Source organism: Pinus tabuliformis, chromosome 7, assembly GCF_031772625.1.
Source record: "Pinus tabuliformis cultivar Carrire ecotype Pingquan chromosome 7, CPIR1, whole genome shotgun sequence".
NCBI lineage: Eukaryota > Viridiplantae > Streptophyta > Pinopsida > Pinales > Pinaceae > Pinus > Pinus tabuliformis.
In genome coordinates, this window is record NC_142293.1 from 1,545,628,834 (window position 1) to 1,545,652,105 (window position 23,272).

General features: G+C 39.5%; 1 protein-coding gene and 1 pseudogene across 3 annotated transcripts in view; both read left to right on the top strand.

The window, feature by feature from the left end:
* LOC149253782 (uncharacterized) overlaps nt 1-23,272 on the top strand; it is a 144,769-nt gene that overhangs the window by 103,662 nt on the left and 17,835 nt on the right. The gene's annotated exons all lie outside the window — the stretch shown is intronic.
* Nucleotides 1,975-3,156, top strand: LOC149253783 (conserved oligomeric Golgi complex subunit 8-like; annotated as a pseudogene).

Consider the following 23,272-nt stretch of genomic DNA (forward strand, 5'->3'; position numbering starts at 1 on the left):
AGATGCGTGTCTAAGGTTATAAAAGTGAATTTTTGCCCTAGTGCTGATATACAGTTCATCAGGAAGTTTGAGGGATATGCAGTTCATGGTAATGTTAAATTCTTAAAGTAAAAGTGTTATTCTCTTTTATTTTTCATTTTCATCATTTTACTTAAATTTTAACATTACCATGAAATGACTCAGGATGTTTGAGAGTGGTTTCGCCCTCATTGGATTTCATATGGAGAAAGTAGAATTTTAGATCTCACTCAAAATCCAGCAGACTTATTTGTTTTTCAGGATTTCAGGATTGGAGGGATTGCAATGTTTCCATTGGATTTTATCATGTACTAGGGTATGGAACTTGTATTTAATCAAGAGAACCAAGCCCTTTATGCAGGGGAAACTCCCAATAATCAAGATCATGTAGGGTACTAGGGTATGAAACGTGTATTTAATCAAGAGCACTAAGGTCGTTCGACTATGTAGGAGGAGACTCCCAATACAACAATGGTCCTTCTAAAGAATGGGATGTGGATGCAGAAAATCCTGATTTGGATCTCTCTCTTGCAGCCTTATAGTCTTTATTGTACTTGCAACCTCATATATTAATATAAATAAAGGCTGATTTTGAGATTTGGATATATAATAAAGGTTGCTTTTGGATATTCCGATATTTTTATTTTCATTATGTGATCATTCATGAGTAAATGTGATGTAAATTAAATCTTAATGTTTAAGTGTAATAAATTATAATGTATCATTTATGCTTTATGATTGCACATATATATATATATATATATATATATATATATATTTAAATATTTTCAATATATATATATATATTCGCGTTTCCCTGTTGCCAAAATTTGGGGAGGTCGCGTTTCGTATCGCTTCCCATTTCGGAAACTCGTACCCGTTTCCCTGTTTCGTGCAACTTAGGTGAAATATCTTCTTGGCTGTTGAAGCCCATTGCCAAGAAGTGATCCATCCAAGATGAATCTTTATTCTTGCAGGATGCTTGTTTCTGAAGCATCTGTTTGAAGAATGACTGGTTTTATGACAATGCTTACATGGATGAAGATCAAAACAATGATCTTTCATGTGGCCAACTCAGTCACAGTGTTGGCATTTCACAATCTGTTGCTGTTGCTGTGGAAGAGGGGCAAAATCTGGAACAGCTGAAGGTGAACTGTCATGAAGGAATCCAACACTCTGAAACTGGATGGGCTTTGAGTAATCTGGAATATGAAAGGACACATCCTTGTCATATCCAAGACCAGTTCTGTGCTTGTTGTGGACAAGCTCTTCCCAAGGTCTGATGACCGACTTGGGAAGTGCAGACTGAATTTCTGCATCTGCATGTACAACTGCTGCTTCATTGGGTACTAAATCTGAATGAACTTCAACAATATGGGAGTTTATCTCAATGTTCTGAATAGAATGATGCTTACCATGTTGTAGCTCTTCTTGTTGTAGCTTTGTCTCAAGCTGCAAAAACTCAATATTCTCTTGTGCATTTTGGAGACAAATTTTAATATTGGAAAGAGAGGTTTTGTTGATCTTAACCATCTCATCAACTGTGGAATGTATTAAATTATTCAGTAGTTCCAATACATCATCCGTTCGATCCATTTCAAACCAATATAATGATATCTTCAACTACAAATTGTCCTATAAAATGATAAATAGCTACAAGTATTATATGAGTAGCATGATACCAATATCAGCAAATCACTGTCGCAGATAGCGCAGTATCAATTTCAACCCAACAAATAACTCGCTGCTGCAATGTACTTCTCAAATTATTCAAACTACTCACACTATGAAAAAGAGAGTCAATCTTTGACTTTCTTTGCAAATGAAATTTGTCGACAGTTCTAGTAGAGCCTGGTTTGTGTCATCAAGATACCAAAGACAATCAATTCCAAGGAAGCTGGATCGAACCCTGCGAACTGATTTCTCATCTCCGAACTAAAGCTTCAAAAGAATCAAGTACCTTCACCCAGTGCTAGAATCAGGAAAATTCTGAAATGATCAACGAAGTATCTTTAACGCAGTGATTTGTCAAGCCCCTTTTTGGAAGGTCAAAATTCAATAATTCTTCAAATTTAACATTTGTTTGCAAAGTAATGGCGTCATTGGTTTCAAATCCTCAACCAGCCATGGCCCCTGGATTTGTCCCCTTGGAAAATGCAGCACAAGGGATACAATTTAGATGCAGAGCGCTTGAGAAAGCAAATGCAAGAGGTCGCTGTTGGTAATTATAGAGCATTCATTACTGCAGCTGACGCATTGCAGTCAGTTAGGGAAGAAGTGAGTTCAATTGACAAACATTTGGAGTCATTGATATCAGAAGTGCCAAGGCTTACTAGTGGATGCAGTGAGTTTATGGACTCAGCTCAGCAAATATTAGAGAAGCGAAGGTTAAACCGTACTCTTCTAGCAAATCATAGTACACTACTTGATTTGCTTGAAATTCCTCAGCTTATGGACACGTGTGTACAAAATGGAAATTATGATGAGGCTCTTGACTTAGAAGCTTTTGTCTTGAAGTTAGCAACCATGCATTCGAAATTGCCTGTGATTCAATCATTAGCAGAAGAAGTTAGGCAAACAACACAATCTATGCTATCACAACTTCTTCAGAGACTTAGAGCAAATATTCAGTTGCCGGAATGTCTTCGAGTGATTGGATACCTTTGTCGTTTAGGAGTATTTAATGAGCATGAAATGCGCTTATAGTTCTTGAAATGCAGAGAAGCATGGCTTGCAGCTATCATTGACGATTTGGACCAAGGGAATGTATATGAGTTCTTAAAACGAATGGCAGATTGCCACAGAGTGCATCTTTTTGATGTTGTTACACAATACCGGGCTATATTTGCTGATGACACGTTTGGGAATGAAGAGAACTATGATGGTGGTCTGCTTTTCAGTGGGGCTATGCACAGGATAACTTCACATTTAAATACACTTCAAACTATGTTACCAAAAACAACTGAAGGTGTATCATTAGCAATTATTCTTGAGTAATGCATGTACTATGCAATGAGCCTTGGCTGGGTTGGATTAGATTTCTGAGGTCTGCTTCCTTCCCTTTTTGAAGCCTCAGTGCATAATTTATTTGTGCGCAATATGGCTGCTACAGTTGAAAATTTTCAGCTTGCTTTGTGAACCGGTGGTAGGGAGGATAACAATACAACGTTTAGGAGTAGTGCGTTGTATGACTCACTGCGGTAAGTCAACTGAAAGGTGTTGTGGGAGTGCAGTGAGGAGTTACCTGTGCCCGGAGGTATCGAAGAAGCCGAGTGTGGTATGTCGAGGGACCAGAGCGCAGTCCATCGATATGTCTTCGCTGCTCAGACTTCCACCTCTATTAACCACCAGTTAGACTTCCTCAACTCGTTCCAGTGATATTCCTTATCACAGAGCCACGTGAATATTCATCTCACTGCTCCCAACGTTCTTGTCTTATGTATGTTCATTGAACATGAGTGGTGCAGCGGAATCGAACACGAAGCCTATTGATCCATGCAAACCCCCAAAGGTGACTCCCAAATATCTTTGTATAATAAGGCAGAGAATACGAGGCAAGTAGGTAGGCAAGAGGTAGGCAGTCAGTCTCACTCCCCGGCCCGTTTCTTCTCAACTACCAGGTTAAACAACTGCTATTGCATCGGATTCAAACACTAGGTGGCTTGTCTATCGGCCAAGAAATTAATCAAAATACAATAACAACTAAGCCTGCGTTGTCAGAATGCACAACACTGTTAGGACCAACCTATTTCATGATGAGGGAGTGTTAGTGTAGCAGAGTCTTAGAACAATTGTAGAAGGCGTTAAATGTGCAGAGAATATGGTAGAGGTATTTTTGCTATTTGAGACCCTGGATAGAGAACCCAACACGAATCTTGCTGAGAGGTCAGCCTGATAGTGCGCAACATGAAATAGGCATGCACACAATAATGACAGTTCTATCCGCAGGAATGCAAAACTGACATGCACAGAGAGGCCACAACTAGTGGCTCAAATTTGAGCAGGGCAGAAATTCGCCTGCAGCTCTAATACCATGTTAGACACATACTTGGCAACAACAGAAGATGAATGATAAGCATGAAAGTATAGCTATTATTAACAAATGATATACATTTATAGTACATTCATATGACCTTTGGTTTCGTATTCCAAGGTCTCTTGGACTTCCTTAGACTATTCAGCTTCCACACTAACCCTTAGAGGATTAGGTGTCCAACACTTATCTATCATTGTTGAAGATTGCAGATACACGGTTTGCCTCCGCATTCATCATGCTGAAGAGGTAAAGGGAGGTCAAGATTGCTTTTGGTATTAGAAAATTAGAAAGGCAAAAAGATTCTCTTATATTGATAATTACTTGTGATATTCTTGTAGTATTATTATCTTCTCTTTATGTTCTTCTTTTATCTTTGTTTCATCAAGCAATCATCAAATGAAAATATGAAGATCAACGACACCAGATTTAGGCACTCATCCAAGGCTAAAACCCCTCTCTAGGGGAAACCCAGTGAAACTCTTCCACTAATCAAATTGAGATAGACCAAGACCTTGGACCCAAAAGGCCTTCCTCCTCCACCAAGTCAACCTTCCATGATGATTCAACAAACTTCAATAGCCTCTTCTTGTCTAGCAGCTTCAGCCCAACAACAATCTAGAATTTTGACCCCCAGCTTCCAAAATTTTGGCCCTACTGCAGATATGAAATTTCAGCCTCCCTAGTAGCTTCAAAATTTCACACATGTGAGAGTAGAGAGATAAAATTCAACTTCTTTTTGCTTGACAAAGACTTCCTTCTCCTTCGCTAGGGTTTTCTTTGTCTTCCTTGAATTTCACACCCTTTTTTTGCCTCCAGCTATTGCAGATCAAACTTCTTGAGTTGATGTTCCAAATGAGGTTGAGTTGGTGCATTTATATAGTAGTTATTGCCTCTTAATTAGGTTGACTTGTTCAGGTTGAGGCCGACTTGGTGGAGGAGGCCTAGAAGACCTAATTTACATAAAAATAAATTTCTTTCTTGATAGATGAAGCCCATGAAAGTTCTTTTACATATTGTCAAGGACAATGACTCTTGATACAAACCCTAGAATCCTGCAATGGAGGATTTGACCCATTAACCATTGACGCAAGCATGACACCTACGCTTTAATAAGTCAATTTCTTTTACAATAAAATTTCTTTTTCTTTCTTCTGACAAATACATTACATTTGACTCAAATACAATAATGAACACCGACACTAGTTACATTTTTCAACACTTCCTCTTAACTAGGGAGGTATTCACAATTACATATATACAGAGGTACATGGAAGATCTCAAAATGATTACTCTATGAAGAGTCACAACACACCCAATGCTATAGATTAGATACCTGACTAGGGTACTTTAATCGGGTGGGATTTAAGGTTTACTCAAGCTTTAGCCACTCTAGGTACCATCAGGCTTTTAAGCTCTAACACCAACCCAAGGATCTGGGTGTGTATCGAAGTTTGGAGCTCCAAGACCAACGGCACCCTCCTTACTTCGAGGTTTAGACATCAACACATAGGCCGATTAGATGTCCTCCCAGGCATCTTGTTTCCACAAGATGCTTCATCTCTCCTTATCAACTAAATCAGATATATATCCACCATTCCAAGCATGTTTCAAACATTCAACCATGAGAGATTCTGCACAATCACAACCCCAATCAATAATAAACGTTCAAATATATATACAAGTAAACACAAACATTCGGGGTCCTCAATCATCTTGATGCTACTCATATCAACATCAAGTTACCCAAATACAACTTTTCGGAAGCTTTCTTCTTTCACATCTTCAGTAGCACCAAATACAACCTCAGTTTTTCTCAAGTCTTTTGTAACTTCGTGAACATCCGTTTGTAGTTCATTCATCCATTCTTTCTTCAAGGTATTCATTATGACTGTCATAATATGCCCTCCCTCTTAACTAGGGAGATATACCTTTTCTTTCATCCAAGCTCCCTCTCAACTTAGGGAGATCAACAACTTCCTTCTTTTATAATATCAGAGAAGCTTCAACCTTTCAAGGCTTCATTCTTTCTCATGACATCAAGGTCATCTTGATCATCATCATTCTTATAGCTTCCTTCATCATGCTTATCATTATTATCATCTTCAATTACGAACATCTTCAACATCTTGAAGATTATGTACCTGCAAAACTTTAATAGAAAGTACAACCAAATACAAATATATAGAAGCATGAAGTTAACTATATCAAAATCATATCATTACAATGGAAGCATCAAAACATTCAAACTTTAGACATCAAATACCTAAACCTAGTTAGGTTCATAATCAACAAAGGTTACATCCTTTTATATTCTAGACTTTAACAACTTGCTAGGGTTTTGTCATAAACTCTAGACTCTGTCTTTGAGACATAATGCGTTAGATATCAGCAACTCAATCAACCCAATCATAGGTTTTCAATAATATACTTTGGGAATTACATGTCAAACTCTACTAGGGTTTGTTGGAAATCCTAATCATATCAATAATATACTTCTATGGTTTCATTATCATGCCCTAGAATATCAACCTCTATTAGGGTTTTGTTACAAACCCTAGATTTCAAAAATTAAAACATGAATATCAATACTCAAGTTAGCATACCAACATTTCATCTCTAGGGTTTCATTATTATTTCTTTATATCAATTCCTTTTTATGATTTCTTTGTAAACCCTAGATGCAAACATCAAATTCTAGAATTAGATAACAATTTTGACCAGGCTAGGGTTTCGATCATACAGACGAATATAAACCTAGGGTTTCATTCCTAAGATCTTACTTTAGTTATTACAAGGGTTTTGTTTATAAACCCTAATTCACCAAACCCTAAAAATATAGGGTTTCATTATATAACCTATAGATTAATAACAAACTCTAAAGGACTAGGGTTTTTACCATAACATTATCAAAACCCTAAACTTCAAAATAATAGGATTTCATCATATGTTCTAGACTTTATCAACAAACCCTAAGAAGACTAGGGTTTCATAATCAACATTGACATACCCTTAGCATTAAGAGGCTAGGGTTTTATAGTGAACCTTAAGGGTTAGGGTTTCACAAGAATGATCAAATGACAAGAGACAATATAACAAGGGTAGATTCAATCTAATGATTAATCCCCCTAGCAAGAATCTTTAAGATTCAAAACCCTATACATAATGATGTCAGTAATGTAAAGCAAATTTCAAATTTCAAATGATCATACCTTTTGTATGGAGAGAACTTTGTAACAAAACTTGTAATCTAAGACATACCTTGAGTTGTTCTTTTACAAATCTTGAAGGGCTTCCTTTGCAACAGAAATTCTTTCATGATTCAATTCTTTCCTTTGAAATTTCCTCCATAACCTTTGTGTATTTTGCAAGCTTTCCTAACCAACAAAAAAATATAAAGAAAAGATTATGAGTATACAATATAAACAAATCTTGATGTGAGAAGGAAACCAAACATGAAAAATAAAACAAAGAACAATATACTTATCTTTTGGTAGAGTGGTGAGGGATGAACAAAGAACAATATACTTGTCTTTTTGAGGGATACCTACAACTTAAACAATAAAAAATGTTCTAACAAGATATATTAGATCTACAAACTCTAGAAATCAAAACATAAAAGAAGACATTTCAAAACTTAAAATAGAAGGATATGCGAGGTATAATATCCCTAAGAGTCTGTAGCAAATAGGTCTTTGATTTCAGATTCTTCAGTGTTGTTTCTCTTGGGTGGAGCTTCATCGACAATATTTGCATGTTCTCTTTCACTCTTCTTATTTCTTGGATTCTTAGGGCATTGACTTTTGTATTGTCCCATCTTATGACAATTGTAGCATTCAATCTTTTGATAGATCACCATCAACCTTCTTCTTTGGTCCTTTGAACTTCTTGTATGTTCCTTCTTCTTGTGATGAGCAGAGTAAGCATTATAAGTGTTGTTTTCCTCATCCTCCTTTAACGAGATGCAAATTTATTCTTGACTGCATGCATTCCACATTTGTTCAAAGGTTGGATTATCTTTCCAACTGCTAATTCCTGATGCAAAAGAGCTCCAAGATTTTGGTAGACCTAGTAGTGCAACAATCACAAGTTCTTTCTCTGGTATAACTTCATCTATAACTTGGAGTTCATCTCTTATTCTAGAGATCTTTACAAAATATGATGAAACAATATCATCTTTTGTCATTGTTATTGTTCTTTGTTCATCCTTGAGACTAGCTATTTGACCAATGTTCTTGATGGTAAATAACTTGGAGAGGGCTTCATACATTTCTTGGGCAGGATCCTATATTGGATATGTATGGTATTAGATTATCCTTCACTCCATCTACTATTAGATTCATGGCCAAGATGTCGGTTTCCCTGAATTTATCCTTTCCTGCATCATCTGTAGGTTTCTTAACTTTTCCTTGAACAAGATCCAAAACTTTATGCTTAAGCGAGAATAAGATCTATCCTCTTCTTCCATGCCTTGTAGTTGGAGGCTCCTTCTAGCTTGTTTTTAGATTTCATTGTCATGTCTTCTTTTCTTGATATAGATAGTAGGCCTTCCTCCTATATGATCCTTATCCTTTGACTTTTTCAGTAGATATTCACGCTGCCTTTTTCCTTCCTTTTTCACCTTAGCTCTGAAACCATGTTAGAAAATCAGAAAGGCAGAAATATTATCTTATATTGATAATTACTTGTGATACTCTTGTAGTATTATTATCTTCTCTTTATGTTCTTCTTTTACTTTTGTTTCATCAAGCAATCTTCAAATCAAAACATGAAGATTAATGACACCAAATGTAGGCACTCAGGCAGGGCAAAGACCCTTCTCTAGGGGAAAACCCAGTCAAACTCTTCCCCTAATCAAATTGAGATAGACTAAGGCCTTAGACCCAAAAGACCTTCCTCTTCCACCAAGTTAGCCTTCCAAGATGATTCAACAAAATTCAATAGCCTCTTCTTGTCCAACAACTTTAGCCCAACAAAAATCCCGAATTTCGACCCCCAACTTCCAGAATTTTCGCCCCTATTTCAGATCTGAAGTTTCAGCCTCCTCAAAAGCTTCAAAATTTCGCATGTGTGAGTGTAGAGAGAAAATTTGGCTTCTTTTTGCTTGACAAAGACTTCCTTCTCCTTCGCTAGGGTTTTCTTCCACTTCCTTGAATTTCACACCCTTTTTCTGCCTCCAGCTATTGCAGATCAAACTTCTTGAGTTGATGTTCCAAATGAGGTCGAGTTGCTTCCTTTATACAATAGTTTCTGCGTCTTAATTAGGCCGACTTGGTGGAGGAGGGCCTAGAAGACCTTATTTACATAAAAATAAATTTCTTTCTTGATAGATGAAGCCCAAGAAAGGTCTTTTACATATTGACAAGGACAATGACTCTTGACACAAACCCTAGAAGCCTACAATGGAGGCTTTGACCTATTAACTATTGACCCAAGCATGAAACCTATGCTTTAATAAGTCAATTTCTTTTACAACAAAATTTCTTTTTCTTTCTTTTGACAAATACATTACATTATGCAATACAGTACATTATGACTCAGATACAATTATGAAGACCAACATTAGTTACATTTTTCAACACTTGGGGCCATGGTTATTTTAGAGTTTTGGTCTTTTTGGAGAAAGACAGATCAAGTAGCCTAAAAAAGAGTCAAGGATATAGTGTTAGATGATGCTTTGTGCGAGAGGGTGGATCTTACTATTAAGATTATGGGTCCTATCATTGCTTTGTTACGATTTGCAGATACAAAACAACCCATCCTAGGAGAGGTTTATGAGGGATGGTATTCCATGTTTGTGTCCGCGAGGATCATTATTTTTTAGAATGAGTGCTCTGAGTATGAGACATCAATAGAGGCGTTCTTCACCACCATATAGGATATTCTTGTCAGCAAATGGAATAAGAATTGCACACCTTTGCATTGCTTGGCTCACTCATTGAATCCAAAATACTACAACAATGAGTGCCTTAGTGGTGGACTTTCACGCAGATTCCCTCCTCGCATGGATGGTGCGATTTCACAAGGGAGGAAGGATGCATTGTGATGAATATTTCAGGATAGATCATCCCTTAATGAGGTGGATGACTCATTTCCAGAGTTTTCCGCTAGCACTATGAGATTTGTAGGATATGATATGATTAGAGACAGGGGGTGAAGAAGCCCTATGCTTGGTGGGCAATTCATGGGGCAACATGCCATCCTCTACAGTAGTTAGCCATGAGGCTCCTCTCTCAGGTTACTTCATCCTCTTCTTGCGAGAGGAATTGGAGCACATATGAGAATCTGTGTAGTTTGAAGAAGAGCAGGGTTGAGCAGTTAGGGTAGAGACAATGGTGTATGTGCACATCAACCTTTTGTCTTATTTATGGGTAGAGGGAGGAGTGGTTGTAGGGAAAGACAAAGATGTGGGATGTGTTTTCTAATGATATGGGTTTGGACAACAGTGTTGAGTTGGCATTGGCCAACTTGGATCTTAGTGAGCTAGTGCTAGAACCTGTCACTTTTGATAATGGTGATACTTTTGAGGGGTCATCCTCTTACTAACAGATGCAAAGATTACATTGGATACAAAGGAGGAGGATGCAAAAAAGAGCAGTGGTGGTAGTGACACTGATTTTGATGTTAATGAGCTATAGCCAATGAAATTCTTCCATCCCGATCTACGATTCTATTATCTTAATCTACCTTGTTTAGTATTTGCTCTTTGCCATTGGCATTCCCACATATGGTATCCATGACTCAGTGAGTCAAGACTCGGTATCTATGTAATACATTTTGATTTTGATGACTTAATGAGAAAACTGCAGTTTATGGTTAATTTCTTGTTGTTGTCAATTTATTGTCATTGATGTAGTAGTAAGTACTAGTTGTATCATTGATGAATCATGGCTGTATGTTTAATGTATGATTGAATTTGTATCATCATCATGTACATGTTTTAGTTCCTAAATTAAATGAGAATTCATGTAATATCTATTATTTTTTAATATATATATATATATAACTTGTCCAATCTGTCATGTTCCAGGGGGTCACCATGTCATGTGTCGGATACCCATATTTTCGCGTCCTTTGTGTCCCATGTCCTCGTGTCAGGGACTAAGCTTCGCGTCAGGGACCTTATATGTCACGCCCCTACACCTGCGGTGCTCTTCCAACCACTTATAGCGAGGTGCGGCACCACCGAACGCTTTCTTTTCACCAATACTCACCTTCGTGGACTACGCCTAATTCACTTGTCCTTACTTAGTTTGTTTTTCGCAACCAAGTAAAATGCATTTATCCTTTATACTTAATGAAGCCCATACTCATTCATTATCCATATGCAATTAACCAAGAATATCAACAATTGCAAACAAGTATAAAGGGAGGGGCAACTCCCGAACAGTCTGCCCAACAATATATTATAATAGTTCTTCAATAATACATCATCAAGTATACTTGGCAAAACTCCAAGTCTATACTTAGAATAATTTACAATCAAGGCATAGAACAACCTTTACAACACATGTGCCAACCTCATACGGTAGGAGGGTGCTCACCCGAGACACCAAGAACTCCTCCTTTAAGTTCTGCACAATTTCCACCTCAAACCGCACTCTTGTCGACCTACGATTGACTCCGGTAAAACTGCGCACTTCCTCCTAGAGCGCATGAGCTATGCGCACTTATCTGCGCCCTTTTACCCCTGCTCAATGCATAGAAGAGATATGCGAAGTTCGTTGGTTGGATTGATGCCAAATGAGCTCAAGTCTTTTTGTATTTATACACATTCCTGCGTGTGTTTGGAGGGGGTGTCCAGCCTTAAGGCCGACCCCATAAACCAACACAATACGCGCACATGTGCTCCTCCACAAGTCGGCTTAGCTCCATCTAGCCATCGCATATAAACAAGAGTTCAACACTTAGTTTATTTAAGTGTTTCTCCCTATCGTCGCACTTAATGTCGCATATGTTCGTCGCACTTCGTCGCATAAGGAGCGCCCGCCCGTCGCATGTCCGCCCGCTCGTCGCACCGATGTGCGCCCGCCGTGCCCGCGCGCCCGTCGCACCCGACGCTCGTCTGCCCGAGTTGCGAAGACCTTACATCCTCCTCCACCTGAAATCGTTGTCGTCCTCGACAACATACCATCTCGGTAGCTCTCCACCAAGATCATCATCAACCATGATGTCAACTCCTCCACATAAGGCAAACATCCCTGCAACATATGTAGAATCCCATCTCCATCATGTTCCACCTTAGTGACTAACTGTCACCAAGACAACCATACCAAGGTATACACCTCTACGGTATGTACTCCATCAGATATCATCTCGATCCATGATCATTGACTCCTTTGCCACAATCTCCACTGCAACAACTTGTGTCAACCTCATCATGTGTCACCATGTGAACCTCTATCATGATACTCCAACAAAATGTCAACACATCTCTGTACACTTCGCGATCCCATGTCTGAACTAGTTGGGTAGCTAATCCAACCATCACACTCAATCCATGAGAGTGAACATCCTCATGTCATCATCTGTTGTTCCTCAAACATCTGCCACATCCTTGACTCATCAAGAATCCATCTCCATAATCCATGCTCAGGTCCATGGAAACTCCATCCATCTGCAACATGCCATGATGCTTGATGCCAAGCCATCCCTGCACCATCAATCATACCTGCTCAACCATGTTTAAGGACTCACTGCCATGAGCAGCTAACAATGAGCCCCATCTTCTCCTTTCATCTAAGAAGATGTAGAGGGAGTAGAGCCTGAAGGCTCTCCCTCACTAATCAACTCAATCCATCTATCAGGATCCTCAACCTCCATCCTTTGTAGATATGCTTCCCGGTCTTCCTTCTGGACATCCGGCCTCACATACACCTCAACATCATCATCATCATCCTCCACCAAATCTAGCCTTCTTGTCAAATCCAAGATGCTATCTGAAAGTGATCTAATGACCAATGACTGCTCCACAAGCTTTGCCTCAATAGTGGACAACCGCTTGTTCACCTTCTCCTTATCCTCCATTTGCATCACTCCCAATTTACAATCAGGCCTTGTCACACCAATGGGTACATCTTCCCTTCCATCATAAATGTAGAGCTTCCTCAAATGTGGTACAACCATAGCCTCAAATTGTTTCATGAATTCCATCCCCAATACAGCTTCATAGTCATCAATCCGCACTATAGTGAAGTCCACCTTCCCGGTCCATTCTCCAAGTGTAGTGTCCACCTTCTCAGCTATACCAAGAATCTCCATAGGAGGAGAATTCACTGTCTTCATTTGTGCCTTTACCGGTACAAAATTCAGCCCAATTCTTCTCGCAGTATCTTCACCCTTGAAGTTGTGAGAAGCCCCAGTACATCAGCACCTCCAACCTTCATCTGAACATACTCCAATCTGTTCCTTTCAGGATCTCTCCTAGAGACCACCTCCGTAGTAGCAGAAGCACCAAGTATCTGCATCATCCCCACAGAAGCACCTTCATTCTTTCCATCAGATTCAGCCTTCTTTTTCAAGGCTTTGAGATGCCTTACCTCAAGGGCTAGGCAATCCCACTTCTTCTGATTCAATTCATGTCTTATCTCTAGTTCCTTGAATTCTGCTTCAAGCAAGACCATCTCCTTTGCAACTTGAGAGGCTTCCTCCTCGCTCTGGTCAGAAATCCCTTCTTTAGCCAAGGCATGAAGAGCAATCCTTGTTTCAAACAACCTTTTGCTACATTATGCAAATCCTTGTTTTACTTCCCTTGACTCTTCAAGTAGGTCTCCTTCAAATTCTTCAAAGGTAGCATAACCCAATTTCTGCAAGATAGACATTTTCACCAAGTCACCTGCAATTAGAACCAACCCTTGTTCCACTTCGTGTGAAACGGTTTCCTTCACCTGCAGTACCTGTCACGAGCAAACCTTGCTCAAACCGAGTCTTGAAATTACCTTCAAATGCTTCAACACCTGAACCTGTTCAAGCCTCAATATCACCTGTCATCAACTTCAAACCTTCACGAGCAAACCTTGCTCTGATACCACCTGTCACGCCCCTACACCTGCGGTGCTCTTCCAACCGCTTATAGCGAGGTGCGGCACCACCGAACGCTTTCTTTTCACCAATACTCACCTTCGTGGACTACGCCTAATTCACTTGTCCTTACTTAGTTTGTTTTTCGCAACCAAGTAAAATGCATTTATCCTTTATACTTAATGAAGCCCATACTCATTCATTATCCATATGCAATTAACCAAGAATATCAACAATTGCAAACAAGTATAAAGGGAGGGGCAACTCTCGAACAGTCTGCCCAACAATATATTATAACAGTTCTTCAATAATACATCATCAAGTATACTTGGCAAAACTCCAAGTCTATACTTAGAATAATTTACAATCAAGGCATAGAACAGCCTTTACAACACATGTGCCAACCTCATACGGTAGGAGGGTGCTCACCCGAGACACCAAGAACTCCTCCTTTAAGTTCTGCACAATTTCCACCTCAAACCGCACTCTTGTCGACCTACGACTGACTCCGGTAAAACTGCGCACTTCCTCCTAGAGCGCATGAGCTATGCGCACTTATCTGCGCCCTTTTACCCCTGCTCAATGCATAGAAGAGATATGCGAAGTTCGTTGGTTGGATTGATGCCAAATGAGCTCAAGTCTTTTTGTATTTATACACATTCCTGCGTGTGTTTGGAGGGGGTGTCCAGCCTTAAGGCCGACCCCATAAACCAACACAATACGCCCACATGTGCTCCTCCACAAGTCGGCTTAGCTCTATCTAGCCATCGCATATAAACAAGAGTTCAACACTTAGTTTATTTAAGTGTTTCTCCCCATCGTCGCACTTAATGTCACATATGTTCGTCGCACTTCGTCGCATAAGGAGCGCCCGCCCGTCGCATGTCCGCCCGCTCGTTGCACCGATGTGCGCCCGCTGTGCCCGACGGGCCCGACGCTCGTCTGCCCGAGTTGCGAAGACCTTACATTGTAGCTGCAGGCAGACCCTTTCCCTTTTGCACGTGTGGCTGTAGGTTTAACCTATAGACAGTCCTTAACCTTCGACTTCTTTTCTCCTTTCCTTCGCTGCCCTAAAGGGCTTCTTTCCATCCTTCGTTGGCCTCTTTTTCTTGCCTTATGCCCTCACATATTTCTGAGAGAATTCATTGTTCTTTTGAGGAGTGGACAACATCTATAAATAGAGGTCTGTCCCTCCTCTTTAAGTCGACATGAATGCCCATTAGGCCGACTTACAGTTTGCACTATAATTCAACTTTTATTCATCGTTTTGCTGCTTGGAGACTTCGTTGATGCTAGGAGAGGATTTGACTTATCTTGGAGGTGTTCCCATGACCTTGTACATTGACATACTTGATGTAACATGCCCTCAAAGGGTCTTATCATAATTACATTTTGACTTTGACTTTCTAGAAGCACTTTAAAATGTGCTTGACCTATTTTCAATGAGCAAGAAACTCATTGACAAATATTACAAAAATAATTTCTCTTTTCTTGAATAAATACAAATATCAAAATTACATTTATGAAGACCTAGCCTAGTTACATTTCCTTCAACATTCCCTACTCACTTCGTTTAAACTCTCTCCTAGGCAAGCTTAAGGGGGATAGTCCCTAAAAGTGGAAAATGAAGGAACACTTGTTGAAGCAATAAGTCTAGGAGATCTAAGGGCAAGGTGAATATTATTAATGCAACTTGAGTATTAATCAGAGAAAGTGTAATTATTTATGAGCAATGTGTATGAGATGGATTCGATTAAGATTAATGAGGCAAACACGAAATATAAACCTGATAGACTAGTGCCTTAAAACAATGCTCAATGTAATACAAGATACTTGCAAGTAAATAGATACTCTATTTACTTGCAAGTAAATAGATTCAAGTTACAGTAACAACAACGCTGCAGGACAAGCGCTCGTACAAGAGAATGGCACAATACTAAAGTATGAACAAAAGATATAACTTTCAAGAATGAAAGAAACTTGTACTTTGTTTCAAAGAGATGCTCAAATAAATATATGGCAATATTAGTGGACAATGAGCAAGGAAATTAAATAACAAGTACAAGAGCGATACTGAAAGTTCGTAAGAAAAGATTAAATGCTCACAGTTAATAATATGCCCAATGAGAGAAAGTTAGAATGAATGCAAGACTAAGCTAGGTGAGATGCAAGATCTTGGTTAATTTTAGTTAAAATGCCTAATCTAGATGAAGTCCTTCTCCTCAATTGTTTTGAAACTAGTCTTAAACAAGGTTGTAGAAAGAAGGTCCAAGGAAGAAGGCTAAGGCCTTATTAACGATACCTCCTTTTGCTTCTAACGACCCAAGTGCCTCCATTCCTACAAGGGATTGCCCACAAGAGAACTGCAAGGTCACCTGTTTTAACCATTGAGTATGTGAAAATTTCTAAATAGAAATCCAATTGCAGTGACTAATATTATTTCTTTTACTTGTTAATTCAGAAATAAGTTATTCATAGTGTTTCTACAACAAATATCGAAATAAATTCTATTGCAGCCTTCACAATTAAAATACTGCGGAAAGTAAATGCGAGGAAAAACACTGCACAAGTATAATCACAATGACAATTATTTTTGGACAATTGTCCCTGGAAAAACCCAATGTGGGAAAACCGGTGCAGCAAATGAGGGTTTTTTATTAATTTTCACCAAAAATCTCATGTACAAGATACAACCAACAGAATAGAAGAGAAATTTATGTGAGAAATTTTACAAACAATATTCTCACGCTTCTCAGCGAGATTCTGACTCTGGAGAGGACCTACTGCCCCCTCTGCATCTCACTGTGTCAGCTTCTCCGTAGGGGCTACGCAGTCCCAGTGTTAGTCCCAGCGTCACAACCTTTGCGTTTTCCCTCCTCTACTTTGCGTCTTCTTTCTGCTCCTGCACTCCCGACTGATGCTGATGCCCTCTCTCCTTCTCACCTGCAACTCTCCCTCTGATTCGATTTCCTCTTGTCGAACTTCGACCAGTGAGAAAATCGATCTTACTTGGGTAACTGAGTATTTGCCTAGTGTATTTTCCAAATGCCCATCGAAGTCCTTATAATCCTCTAGTTGAGTAATCAACGACCTAGATTAGATTCTAATCAATGGCTCAAATCATATTGACTTGATCCTTGTCTTCTTCTAGAAGTTTCACTCTCAGTTTAATTAATACCCTTTAATTATTTTATTTTCGTAAGTTTAGACTTAGGCACCCATTAAAAAAAATAATTATTTTAATAAAACTATCTCCGTGTGGAATTTCCCAAAACGATTTCTGTGTAATGTGGAATACATGTGTCCAAGCCTCATTGCAAATTTTGAGGCTTAGAGCACATTCGATGCTACCAGAAATCAACACTCTCTCTTAGTGAGGAATGTGCTCTAGTAATGCAACTTGCTGAAGCATCACTTTGATTCTGTGACATCTCCCTCTGTGCTGCTGATGTTTGACACTACTGTCCATCAACTACTGCACAAATGCTACATCTGTATTGCTGCTGGTCTTGCCACTGCCAAGACTGCATCTGTACTGCAACTCCCTCTCATTTCTGGTTATTGCAACTGAGAAACAACCTATTTCTACTATTGAAACGGATTCTCTACGATACCCATCTGCTCCCTGAACTGGATGAACTTAGCTCTTCCTACAGCTTTTGTGAGTACGTCTGCTACCTGTTTTCCTATGGAGACATACTACAATTGTACTGCTCCACGCTGAACACAGTCTCTGATAAAGTGACATCTGATATCATTGCGTTTTGACCGATCATGAAATACTGGTTCTCATAGAATTTAATACAACTTTGAGTATCACAGAAAATAATGGTCGCTTCCAATCTCTTCTTGAACAAAATCACAAGCAGTTTTCTAAGCCATATGGCTTCGCATGTCGCTGTGCTAGCCGCCATATATTCTACTTCTGCCGAGTTCAAAGATACCGACTTCTACTTCCTGCTGCACCAAGAGATCATTCCTAATCCAACATTGAAGCAATATACGGAGGTACTTTTCCTGTCTACTGAACTACCTACCCAATCTGCATCTGTGAATCCATTCAATCTGATGTCATATCCTTGGGTGTATTTCAACCCATATCTGATTGTTCCACACACATCTAAGAATATGCCTAGCTGCTGCCCAATGCACCCTTTTTGGTTCCACCATGAACTGACTAAGGGTGTTGACAATGAAGCAAATCTTTGGCCTAGTGTTGACCAGATACATGAGCGACCCAGTGAACTGCTTGTACAAGGTGGGGTCCACCTCCTTGTCTCCTGATGCATCTATTTTCTTCCTGTTGGTGATCATCGGTGTAGCCATGGGTCGACAATCCTGCATTCTGAATCTCTTCAGAATCTCTGTAGCATATCTTCTTTGCCCAAGGAAGATCTCCCCATTTTTTTGCCAAACTTCTAACCCTAGAAAATAATGCATCAACCCCATATTACTCATGTCAAATTCTACTTCAAGATTCTTCTTGCAGTCTTTTATGAGTCTAGATTACCCTGTTAGAAACAAGTCATCCACATATAATACCAGAATAAGTGGCTCATTTTCCACCATTAGATAGTAGAGATTGGGATTAGGATCACTCTTGACGAATCCCAACTATTGCAAGTAACTATCAATCTGACCATACCATGCTCTGGGTGCCTTCTTGAGCCCATACAAGGCTTTCTTTAACCTGCATACATGAGTTGTCTTTTCATGAGTTTCGAAGCCTTCGGGTTGTTCTATGTACACCTCTTCTTCTATCACCCCGTTCAAGAATGATGTCTTGACATCCATCTGGTGAATCTCCCATTGCATTTGAGTTGCTAGGGATATAACGGATCTAATAGAGGTATATTTGGCTACTGGGGCGAAGGTCTCTTCATAGTCTATTCCTTCCTTTTGTGCGTACCCTTTTTCCATGAAACTAGCCTTGTATTTCTCTATACTGCCATCTGCAACATACTTGATCTTGTAGATCCACCTTGATCCTACAATTGATCTATCCTCTGGTCTAGGTACCACTTCCTAGACATCGTTCATCATGATAGACTATACTCTTCTACAATGGCATCCACCCAAACTTGGTGTTGAACAACTTCCTGAAAGCTGGAGGGTTCTTCAACCTGTGCTACCAAGGCTTGGTACCTGTCAAGCTGTCTACGCTGCCTCTTCTCGGTTCTAGGAGCTCCGACAAACTCCTCAGCGTCCCTCAGCGTTTGCTGTACTTCCCTGCTGGTTCTACCACTGGTGGTGGGAGGCTCAATCAAATCCCCCTCCTGTTCCTGTTGTTCCATCTGCTGAGAACTGCCTGGATTTCCTACTTTTGAGGAAATACTGGTGTTGGTCACTATGCTTGATCCAGGTGTCTGTCCTCCTGCTTGTCCTCCTTGTTGCCCCTGCTGTTGTTGGACTAATGGAACATCTACTGACTGACCTTCTGCTAGCATCTCTCGAGATTTCCTGAAAGCTCTATCCTCCATGAACTTTGCATCCCGTCTTACTACAATCTTCTTGTTGCTAGGAATGTAGATTCTGTATGCCTTCGAGGTCTCGTTATATCCTACGAGGTACCCCTTTTCTATAGTCTGATCCAGCTTACTACACTTCTCGTCTAGAATGTGACAATATGCCACGCTTCCGAATATCCTTGGATGACTCAGCTCAGGCTTCTTCCCTGTGAAGACACCTTTAGGTGTTTTCTTCCTCAATGCTTTGTGAGGAGTTATATTCTGGATATACACCGCTATGTTGCAAGCCTCTGCCCATAAGAATCTAGGCAAGTCCTGGTCATACAACATAGCCTTTGCCGCCCCAATAATAGTTCTATTCTTTCACTCTACTACTCCATTCTGCTTTGGATTATATGGAGCTGTCCATTATTTTGATGCCCTCCTTTGCGCAAAAATCTGTGAAGTCTTTGTCCGTATACTCTCCACCATTATCTGAATGCAATACCTTTATCTTTTTCCCTGTCATGTTCTCTACAAGAGCCTTAAACTCTCTAAACCGATCAAAGACCTCATCCTTGGTCTTTAAGAAATAGATCCAGGTTTTTCTAGAGTGATCATCAATAAAGGTGATGAAGTATTCGCCACCACTAAGAGCTCTTATGGACATTGGGCCACAAATATCTGAGTGTATCAATCCCAATATGCCTTCCGCTCTGTTGTTACTTCTGGAAAAAGCTGCTTTAGCATACTTCCCTAGTACGCATCCTCTGCATACATCATCATGCTCAGTACTGAGGACTGGAACTCCTGTAATAGTCTCTCTGAGCATCCTCAGTGCTCCATGGTGTAAGTGTCCCATTCGCCTGTGCCACAGTTCATTTAGTTCCTTTTCACCATTATGATTGCTGCCTATCAGTTCCATTGGAGACTCGAGCTGCAATCTATACAGTCTGTTGCTTCGAGCTCCAATTTGTCTCTTCTTCTTCCAACTTGGATGTATACTTTCCTTCCAATGAAGTATACATCGTATCCCTTGTCTTGTAACTGGGACATTGAAATCAGATTCATTCCTAACTCGGGCACATGCAAAACATTTGTGGCTCGGATGCTGGTTCCTGATTTCGTCTGAAATGCTATGGTGCCTCTCCCTACTGGAGTACACTTTGTTCTGTTTCCCATAGTAATCTGGAAGTCCATTTGCTCTTCTTGATAGCTCGAGAAATATTCTCGTACTCCAGTCATATGGGTTGAAGCCTCGCTATCAATATACAAAACATCTGCTGACGCTAAACTTGACAAGCACGTGAATTCTTCTTCCAATCTGGAGGATAATTCAGTGACATCTTGATTTTCCTACCTTCTTTTTACTATTTTTCCTATCGATTTTTGATGCTTTTTTGCCCCAGCAACTGTTGCAGAAAAAACTGTGTTTTCACCTGAAGATTGCTCTGTGCTGCTTCCTCTGTCACTGGCAACCTTCGATCTGGAAATCCTCCTCTTTGTTGACTCTCTTAGAGAGAGATTTTCCAATGAAAATTTTACCCTTTTAGACTGGACTGCGCATTTTTTGCTCATGCAGCAGTTTCAAACTCCCTCCCGCTCTTCAACGTTGGCTCTTTCGGTCTGCACCCCTGCTTCACTTAGCTCTGATACCATGTGAAAATTTCTATATAGAAATCCAACTACAGTGACTGATATTATTTCTTCTACTTATTAATTCAGAAATAAGTTATTCACAGTGTTTCTACAACAAATATCGAAATAAATTCTATTATCGCCTTCACATTTAAAATAATGCGGAAAGTAAATGCAAGGAAAAATACTAGCTCAAGTATAATCACAATGACACAGTTATTTTTGGACAATTGTCCCTAGAAAAATCCAATGTGGGAAAGCCAGTGCAACAGATGAGGGTTTCTTTATTGATCTCCGCAAAAATCTCATGTACAAGATACAACCAACAGAATAGAAGAGAAATTTCTGTGATAAATTTTACAAACAATATTCTCATGCTTCTCAGCGAGATTTTGGCTCTGGAGAGGACCTACTGCCCCCTCTGCGTCTCACTGCGTCGGCGGGACTCATTCGTAGCGTCAATCCTAGCTTCACAGGCTCTACGCTATCCCTCCTCTGCTCCTACGCTCCCGATTGATGCTGATGCCCTCTCTCTTCACCTGCAACTCTCCCTCTGATTCGATTTCCTCTTTCCGAACTTCAACCGGTGAGAAAATTGATCTTACTTGGGTAACTGAGTGTCTACTCGGTGTATTTTCCAAATGCCCACCGAAGTCCTCCTTATAATCCTCCAATTGAGTAATCAACGACCCATATTAGATTCTAATCAATGGCTCACATCATATTGACTTGATCCTCGTCTTCTTCTAGAAGTTTCACCCATAGTTTAATTAATACCCTTTAATTATTTTAATTTCGTAAGTTTAGACTTAAGCACCCATTAAAAAAAATAATTAGTTTAATAAAACTGCCTCTGAGTTGAATTTCCTAAAATGATTTCTGGGTATTGTGGAATACATGTGGAATTTCCTAAAATGATTAGAGCACATCCGATGCTACCAGAAATCAATAGAGTAAGGGTCAAGTTTCTCAAATTGAATGGTGGAGAAGGTTGTCCTATCTCTCTATTCAACCAAGCTTATGCTTGGAGGTGGATTTTAGGATGCAAATCTCAGTGTAAGATGTAGATGAAAATGACACTGCTTCAAAGAGATACAATGACATCAAGATGCTTCAAGGAAAGTAAAATGCTAATATGTTTGTAATTCAAAATGAAATAAGTACCTCAAAGCACACGATTACCAGCTTATGACAATAACCAATGATGCAATAATTACTCAATGAAACAAAGATATGCAATGGATGCAAATTAGATTAGATGAATTAGAGCAAACTGCCAAAATGCCTTTAAATGATAGTGTTATTTAAAGAATTTCTTTACTTATTTAGACAGTTGAAACAAGCAAGAATTGTTTAATGAAATTACAGTTATTAGATGGCAAATGAGATTGCTGACAAGAAATAAGAGAAATTACTACTTAGATCTACAATTGCAAAGAAATGGAGACGAGATAATCAAGTGTGATTAGAGATGCAACTATGAAATCAGATCTAGGATGCACAAGAGACTAAATGCAAGAGCAAGTTAGCAAGAAGAGAATTAGCAATTAGATCTACTCTAAGTCAGTGAGCTAGAATGTTAGTCAATACACTTTCCCTTCTAAATAAGGAGAAAGGATGCCCTGGAATGAGATTCCAAGCTCCCTAAAAACAACAAATGCTCTTTTATTATTACGAGGTTACAAGTGAAAGAGGCCCTTCAAGACAAAGAAGGAGGACTCTTCTCCAACCTAAGGAGATTCACAATGATAAGAGAAAACTAATAAGAAGTTTCCCCTTAAGCTTACAATGTTAATCGACCTACAAATATAATTAGATGTTGAAGAATCTAGGGCAAGTGGGATTAATGTGATTCTTCTAGACTTGATAACAATTTGTGAAGTGCTTTTGCAATTTATCTTAGCTTGATCTTCTTCTTATTATTACTGTGTGTGTTTGCTTCATCAAACTGCTACCACAACAAGGAGACCAGAACACAAGATGTTTGGCTTTCTGCCAGGGCCAAAACCTCTCCCTCTTGGAGATGAAAACCCGCACAAAATTCTTCTTATAGAGATTCTAATTGACGACTACCAAGACCATGAACCTTGACCTATCAAGCCACTCCAAGACCAAG